This window comes from Mandrillus leucophaeus, unplaced genomic scaffold (assembly GCF_000951045.1).
Source record: "Mandrillus leucophaeus isolate KB7577 unplaced genomic scaffold, Mleu.le_1.0 Scaffold292, whole genome shotgun sequence".
In the NCBI taxonomy this organism is placed as follows: domain Eukaryota; kingdom Metazoa; phylum Chordata; class Mammalia; order Primates; family Cercopithecidae; genus Mandrillus; species Mandrillus leucophaeus.
In genome coordinates, this window is record NW_012103054.1 from 2,495,063 (window position 1) to 2,503,446 (window position 8,384).

Here is an 8,384-nt window from a genome sequence, read left to right on the forward strand (position 1 = left end):
TTTTTTTGCCAGGGAACAGAGATTATAGATGCTTTTATTTGGCTTATGGTTGTACTAAAATGCATAGTGTGCAGTACTCAAATGTCTATAGATGCATTTAGGCTCATTATGCCTGCCTTTGGTAGCTTCTAAATCCCAGCTGTGTTTCATTAGAAGGATCCATGAAGTAGTTGGGCAAAGCAGTGCATTATCTAAAAATCAATTAAGAAAACTTCATATTAGTCCATATTTTGCTATTGTTGGTTTATTTGAATGGTTTCAGACATTGGTCTTACTCTATTTTGTATTTAATAACAAAAGGCTTAAAGTATACTGAGTGCCCTTTCAAAGGAAGTGAGTTCATATTATTTCAATAAACATACCAGAAAGAGAGGAGATCAAGGATTCTTTTACTCTTAAATGATATTTTCAAAAAATCATCTGGCTAAAATGCATTTGAAGTTTATTTTTCAGTCAATATGAAAAAATCTGTTTGTGGTGATAAGACAGGGACATATTTTGCTATTTGACTCGAGGCAGCAGAAGTTGAAGGTTGAAGTGTAATCAAAGTTATCTTCCACTTTTTTTCTTAACTTTCTTTTTTAACTTGAATGCAGCTTCAATCAATAGTCTTGAAACTCCAGATTATCTATCAAATGAAGAAAACCTGTCTTAGGTAGCTAGATTCCCTAATCAAATATTGACCAGATAAGATCTTCTGGGTGATAAGAACAGATTTAAAACCCAGAGTGACATTCTTTTATGAGAATCACAGAGTATCTATACATGTCAAGATGAAACATGTTTTATATAGTATATATTTAACTCTCAAGTTATTAGTATGTCATAATAACAAAATTATAAGTTATTACTACTGCTATAATTATATGTTTGAAAGCTAAAGTCAAAACTTTTCCTTTTGGCATAACTAAGATATTTATTTAATCTACATCTATGACCCAATAAAATGTTCAGTTTGTGGAACTAATACTGAATCACAGTTTTAACAGATGAAGATAATTATTAGTCATGTATTTATAAATCTTATTATCTTATTTCAGGTCATGTGATGTCACTCGTTGGAGTCCTAAATTATTTTTAAAATTAAGTAACTAAATACATACTTCCTAATAAGAGAGATTTCAGAGAAATAACTTTGTGTCTTGAAAATATTTAGTGTGTAATTACACTCATCACATTTTTGTACATTTTTAGTGTGTTCTTGTGTTTTCTGAATTGATGAAGAGATATTAGAGGATGGAGCGTAGCCACTGCGCATTGGGATTAAATAGAAAAATGATGGTTATACCTGAGAGTTTAAGTCTATGTAGGATTTTAATGCAGTCATCTTTCTCTAAAACATTGTCTGTGGTCTGCTGCAGGAAAAGCAGAATCACATTGTATTCATTGTTTAACTGTAAAAAATTAATGAATTATGTACATGTATAACACATTGCATGAAAGGAGGCAATAAAGTATCAGTCTGTGAATCATGCTTGGTGATATATCTGAATCCTTGGAAAATGAAAATTTGGAGTCAGGCCTAGATGTAAAAAAAGTTTTGTGATATGTAAGAGACCCAAATCACTTCTTGACCTTCCATTTTAATGTCGGAATTGTCAGCCAATATCAGTGCCATTTACTGCTATCAAGCTCTTAGCACATCAATAATTCCAACATTTCCTTCTCATTTTTCCATCCCCTAGTTTTCCAAAAATGAGAGAGATTTGAGAAATTTTTTTTTTCTGGAATTGCAACAAATCAGTTATATAAAAACTTTCTGTTACAGTTCTTCAATTCAAATAACACTCTTCTATTACTGCTACCCAATAGCACATGAATATGTCATGGCTTCAGACATTCAAAGGCCCTGAATATACCAAGAATGAATCACAAGACTTTATTTGTATAACTATCAATATTCTCCAGTATTCTCAATTAATGGGAAGAAGAAAGGGTTAATTGTTAAATAGAAGTGGGAATAGAAACATAAGGTGATATTTTTAAGCTGTTGTTGAATTCAGAAAAAAAAAAAAATTACTCCCCTCACTTTTTGGTGTTATTTTTCTAAATGTTTCTAACTTAAAACAAAATTCTGACACGTGTCGAAGATAAGCTGATATTTGGCATGCTATCACACTTTGTGCATGACCCTAGGTCCCTGTATTTTACGAGGTGCAAGCCTTAAATTTCAAGGAAATAGCCTTTTGTGAAAATGTTTTAAGGGTAGAAAAAAGTGTTTATGAGCTAATGTTAAAAACAGAGTAGTATAAAAATATATACTCTCAACTGCGTAAAAGTATGCATATATAAACAAATTCCAGAAGACAATTTGCTAACACATTGATTATCGTTAACTGTGGTAACTGATTCTGGTTTTTTTTTTCTTATTTGCTTCTTTTTTTTTTTTTTTTTGGAGGAGCCGTTTTTGGTAGTAGCATTATTCTGGAATGCTATGAATTAACTCTAAAATAAACTCTGGAAATAAAACGTAACAAAAACTAGGTTCAGTCAGTGGAGCATTTTGACATATATTGGTTTCTTGGATAAATCATAACCCAAATGAGAATGAAAATGCTCTATGCATGTACATAGGAAAGGTACTCTTATAATAACTCCTTATCTTTTTCTTTTCTTTTTTTTTTTTTTGAGATGCAGTCTTGCTCTGTTGCCCAGGTTGGAGTGCAGTGGCGCAATCTCAGCTCACTGCAAGCTCCGCCTTCCAGGTTCACACCATTCTCCTGTCTCAGCCTCCTGAGTAGCTGGGACTACAGGCAGGAGCCACCATGCCTGGCTAATTTTTTGTATTTTTTAGTAGAGATGGGGTTTCACCGTGTTAACCAGGATGGTCTCGATCTCCTGACCTCCTGATCTGCCCGCCTCAGCTTCCCAAAGTGCTGGGATTACAGGCGTGAGCCATTGCATCCGGCCAATAACTCCTGTTTTTAAATACAGTGACATATTAAATGGAAAAGAACTTGTCAATTTTTTTCTAGCAATTGATTTGGAGGTTGCCTTTTTATTCTATTCCCACTTTCTCATCTTATGATCTGCTGGACGGTGATAAAACACCATCCTGAAAGTTTACATAATAACACTGAATAAAATGACTAATAGTAACTAAGCACATGATATGGTGCAGGCATTCTGCTAAAATATTGATGTAATCATCACAGAACATCTTCACGACTGTGTTACCATCAGACCTACTCTCATTTTGCAGATGCTAATATGCTCATAGATGACTGAAGGTCACACAATTGGTAAGAGGCAAAAACAGGTTGACCCCAGGCAACGAGGCTTGAAACTCAGAGGTCTCAACTTTGTGGTTGATGCAGGGTTCTGTCATGTACAGGCTTACATCATTTGATTGTGCTTCCCTTTACTGAACGTCACTGGTACTGTGATTTTACAAACTGAAGATTTGTGGGAACATTGTGTTGAGCATTTTATTGGCGCCATTTTTCAAACAGCGTGTGCTCACTTCATGTCTCTGTGTTATATTTTGGTAATGCTGCAATATTTCAATCATTGTCATCATTATTATATGTGTTATGGTGATCTGTGATGACTGAGCATTGACGTTACTACAGTAATGGTTTTGGGGCACCATGAACCAGGTCCGTATAAGATGGCAAACGATCAATAAACATTGCATGTCTTCTGACTGCTCCATTGACTGGTCATTCCTTCATCTCTCCCCCTATTCTCTGAGATGCAACAATATTGAGGTCAGTCCAATTAATAACCCTACAATGACTTCCAAGAGTTCAGTGAAAGGAAGAGTCACACTTCTCTCACTTTAAATCAAAGGCTAGAAATGATTAAGCTTAGTTATGAGGACATGTTGGAAGCTGAAATAGGTTGAAATCTAGGCCCATTGCACCAAATTTGTACAAATTGGTCAGCCAATTTGTAAGTGCAAAGGAAAAGTTCTTGAAGAAAATTAAAAGTGCTATTCCAGTGAACACACAAATAATAAGAAAGTGAAATAACCTTATTGCTGATATGCAGAAAGCTCTTGTGGTCTGGACAGAAGAGCAAACCAGCCATAACACTCACTTAAATGAAAGCCTAATTCAGAACAAGACCCTAACTCTCTTTAATTATATGAAGGATGAGGGAGGTGAGAAAGTTGTAGAAGTAAAGTTGGAAGTTAGCAGAGGCTGGCTCATGAGGTTTAAAGAGAGAAGCTGCCTCTATAACATAAAAGTGCAAAGTGAAGCAGTAAGTGCTGATGTAGAAGCTGCAGCGGGTTATTCAGATCTAGTTAACATCATTGATGAAGGTGGCTGCACTAAACAACAGTTTCCATGTGGGTGAAACAGCCTCCTATTGAAAGAAGATGCCATCTGGGACTTTCACAGCTAGAGAGGAGAAGACAATACTGCTGTTAAAGCTTCAAAAGACAGGCTCAGTCTCTTTTTAGGGGATGATGCAGGTGGTGAGTTGAAGCCAATACCCATTGACCAGTTCAAAAATCCTAGGGTTTTTAAGAATTATGGTAAGTCTACTTTGCCTGTTTTCTAGAAATGGAAACACAAAGCCTAGATTATAGCACATCTGTGTACAGTATTGTTTACTGCATATTTTAAACCCACTGCTGAGACCTACTGCTCAGAAAAGAAAATTACTGTTCATTGAAAATGCACCTTTTCCTCCAAGAAATCTAATGGAGATATATGTGAAAATTAATGTTTTCATGCTTGCTAACAGAGCATCCCTTCAACAGCTCATGGGTCAAGGAGTCATTTTGAATTTCAAGTGTTACTTTTTAAGAGAAACATTTTATAATGTTATAGATAATGATATTTCTGATGGTTCTGGGCAAAGTAAATTGAAAATTTTCTGGGAAGGATTTACTCTTCTAGATGCCGTTATTCTTCTAAGATGCTGTTAGATTCATGGGAGGTCAAATTAGCAACAATAAGAGGAATTTGAAATATGTTGATTACAAACCTTGTGGATGACTTTAAGGGGTTCAAGTCCTCAGTAAAGGAAGTAACTGCAAGAAACAATTTCATGAAGTGTTAATTGAAGAATGCACTTAAAACAGTGTGCTGCAGATACAGAGTGTGTTACATGTTCACCTAAATATTATTACATGGCATGTGCATAGACAGTTTATGCATATGCCATGTGATACTACTTAAATTGTTTTTCGCAGTGGTATATTTAGTGACATATACTGTTGTCAACACTCTGGTTATATCTTTATTTATTTCTTCTTTTAAGACAGGATTTCACTCTGTCCTTGAGCCTAAGTGTAGTGATGCAAACATGGCTCCTTGCAGCCTTCCAGACTCAAGCAATCCTCCTACCTTAACTTCCTGAATAGCTGGGACTACAGGTGCATGACATCTTGCCAGGATAATTTTTCTAATTTTTGTAGAAATGGGGTTTCACCATGTTGCCCAGGCTGGTCTCAAACTCCTGAGCTCAAGGTATCCTCCTGCCTTTGCCTCCCAAAGTGCTGGGATTACAGGAGTGAGCCACTGCCCCTGGCCTCTAGCTATATCCTTACTAATTACAATAATATCTTGTCCAAATTTCCTGCTAATACAATTACCACAAATATATTTGACATAAAAAGATATGAGACCCTCAAAACTTAAAAAAAAAAAAAAGTCAAATTTATGAATGGTATATAAAAGATGAAATTCTCTATGCCTGGGTCTTCAATGAACCATGGGGATCAAGAGATGTTTTCATAACTTCTCACAAAATGACTTAGCCAAGCCTTGAATCCCAGTCCTTTATTGGCTTTAACCTATCTCAAATTATTATAAAGGTGCAGAAATGAGTAGCTGTTCTGGACATAAAATTAGCACAGCCTCCTTAAGTGTTGTAGCTTAATTAAAATGATAAGAATGGAATTTGTCCTTTCAGTGGTATTGAATGAGGCTGCAGTTTTTTCTTTTCATATAAGAAAACTAAATCAGGTATCTATACAATAATATATTTTATGTGCTTCACATGATTTGCAATGAACTTCATACCTTGAATTGAAAAAAGTAGCTACTGAAAATTATTTAAGCCCAATTTTTTAACTTTTACTATGGTTAATGTTTTGGCTTACTGTAAGCCATGCTATGAAGAAACTTTATGCCCGGAATAATGTTAAGTAGGGAAAAAGATTGTCCAATGTTTAAACTACTGATTTTTAAAAAATAAAATAAGAACACAATATAGACTCTTAACATCCTACCAAGATACCTCCCATTGAGAATGTGATTTCAACAACCGTTTAATATAAAAGTCTGAAACTAACCATAGAAATGCCAAGAAGATGCAGCTCTCCTTTGTATGCACGTGGACTTTTGCTTATATTCTCGATTTATATGAAAATAAAAGGACTAGATAGCTAAAATAAATCAGGTGCACAACATCTATTGCATTTTGTAATTTCAGAAGACTAAGATTAGGAAAAAAGTGATATTTAGAATTAGCTTTGTTATTAAAACTATTTTATATAATAATAAAATATTCTGTCTTATATCAAAGTGGATATCATATATACAAATTTGTGAGTGGGGTGAGGTATATGAACCATGATTCCAAGGCAATTATATCTATTTCATAAGTTCACAAAAATCTAATGTTATTAAATTATGGTTACAAATATATACTCAAATTAACACATGCAAATAGATATATTAGAGTTTTCTTTGTGAATTCCTGAATTTATCTTAATTAAATTTTAAGAAAAGTATTTTCACCTTTGTTTAATTTTTTTGGATAAATTATTATAACAAAATATGATTCTGGTTTAAATATGATTATTCTCACTTTCAACATTATGGCATGCTTGTTTTCATGAGATGTTCTATTGATATATACTAGAAATATTGTATTAATACAGGATATTATTTTTATGAATTCTAGCTTTGAAGATTTTAATCTTTTTATTTACCCAAAAGTACTGAATTTGTGTAAGTTTTCCTAAATGATCTTGATTTTCAGTACAAAACTAATTTATATACACCTAGAAAATCTCTTACTATTGAAAATAAACATTTAACACCTTTAAACATGATGCAATGATGAGTCAGTAGTATTTTTTGGTACTTGTACATTTAAAATAGTAAAGCAATAAAAGAGTAACTTTTTAAGCATTAAGCATTTCACAATATTTCACAAATATTTAGCTTGTATAGCACTCTAAAAGATATGCATCATATATTACATTGTACTTGATTTTAATGAAAACATAATTTTTGAAAATATTTAGATATACACATAGATACATCTAGCATACTTGAAAATAGTGCATTCAGTTATGCTTTTTTAATTTAAGGTAGAGACCAGGAGCAAAAGCAGATATTTTCTGACAGTCATACAATGAATTACAGATCATATATCATATTTACATTAATTTATCTAATTGGTATATCATAGGAAACTTATAAAGTATTTGAGACTATATTACTATTTTATATTTATAGGTAAATAAATGAAAACCAAAACTTTCAAGATTCCTCAGTTTACAGATGTCATAACTGACACTGAATTTGCCGATTATTTTGGCAAATCATGTATTCTTCCTATTATTATCTTTCAAATGAGGAAGAAATTATTAAATAATTGAGGGACATCTATAAACAGAGATCAATGAAAAGTTGTTTGAAAATGAAGATAATAGCAAAAGATTAGGAAGCGAGTTTGACAATATAATTAGCATGTTACAAAGAACTGCAGAAAAAATTAAATAGAATATTGATAGCAGAAGGGATAGAGAAAGGAATTATTTGTAAGAAAAACAATATAAAAATGCTAAAAGAAACAAAGGATGAGCTGGATTTATGATAGTGAGAAATCCAATTTGGATGGAGTAAACATAGTAGAAAAGGCTCAGGAAGGTACTTGTAGAGTAGGTGGGAAATATTAATTATTACCACATGAAAAGGTATCTTACATGCCAGATTAAGGAATAATGAAATTTACTAAAGAGAAGAGTATAACCATTTAACAACCTTAAAAAAAAGACAAATAAATGTCTACTAGATGAATGAATAAACAGACAGATTAGAGATATAGAGAAACAGAGCCCATAGATAATGTGTGTTTGTGTCTGTCTTCACGTAATTTTCAAAAGAGTTTTCAATTTTAAGTAATAAAGTAATAATAATAAATATAGTCAACTGATTTTTGATCAAGGAGCAAAGGCAATACAATGAAGTAAAGAAAATCATTTCAACAAATGCTGCTGGAACAACTAGACGTCTGCATAAAAATGTATCTATATACAGATATTACATCCGCCACAAAACGTAACTCAAAATGGATTATAGATTTAAATGTAAAATGCAAAACTATAAAACTCTTAGAAGATAACATTAAGGGTGGTTTATCAATCGTGACAAATGTATCATCCGGGTGTGGTATATTGATACTGGGTGAGGCTG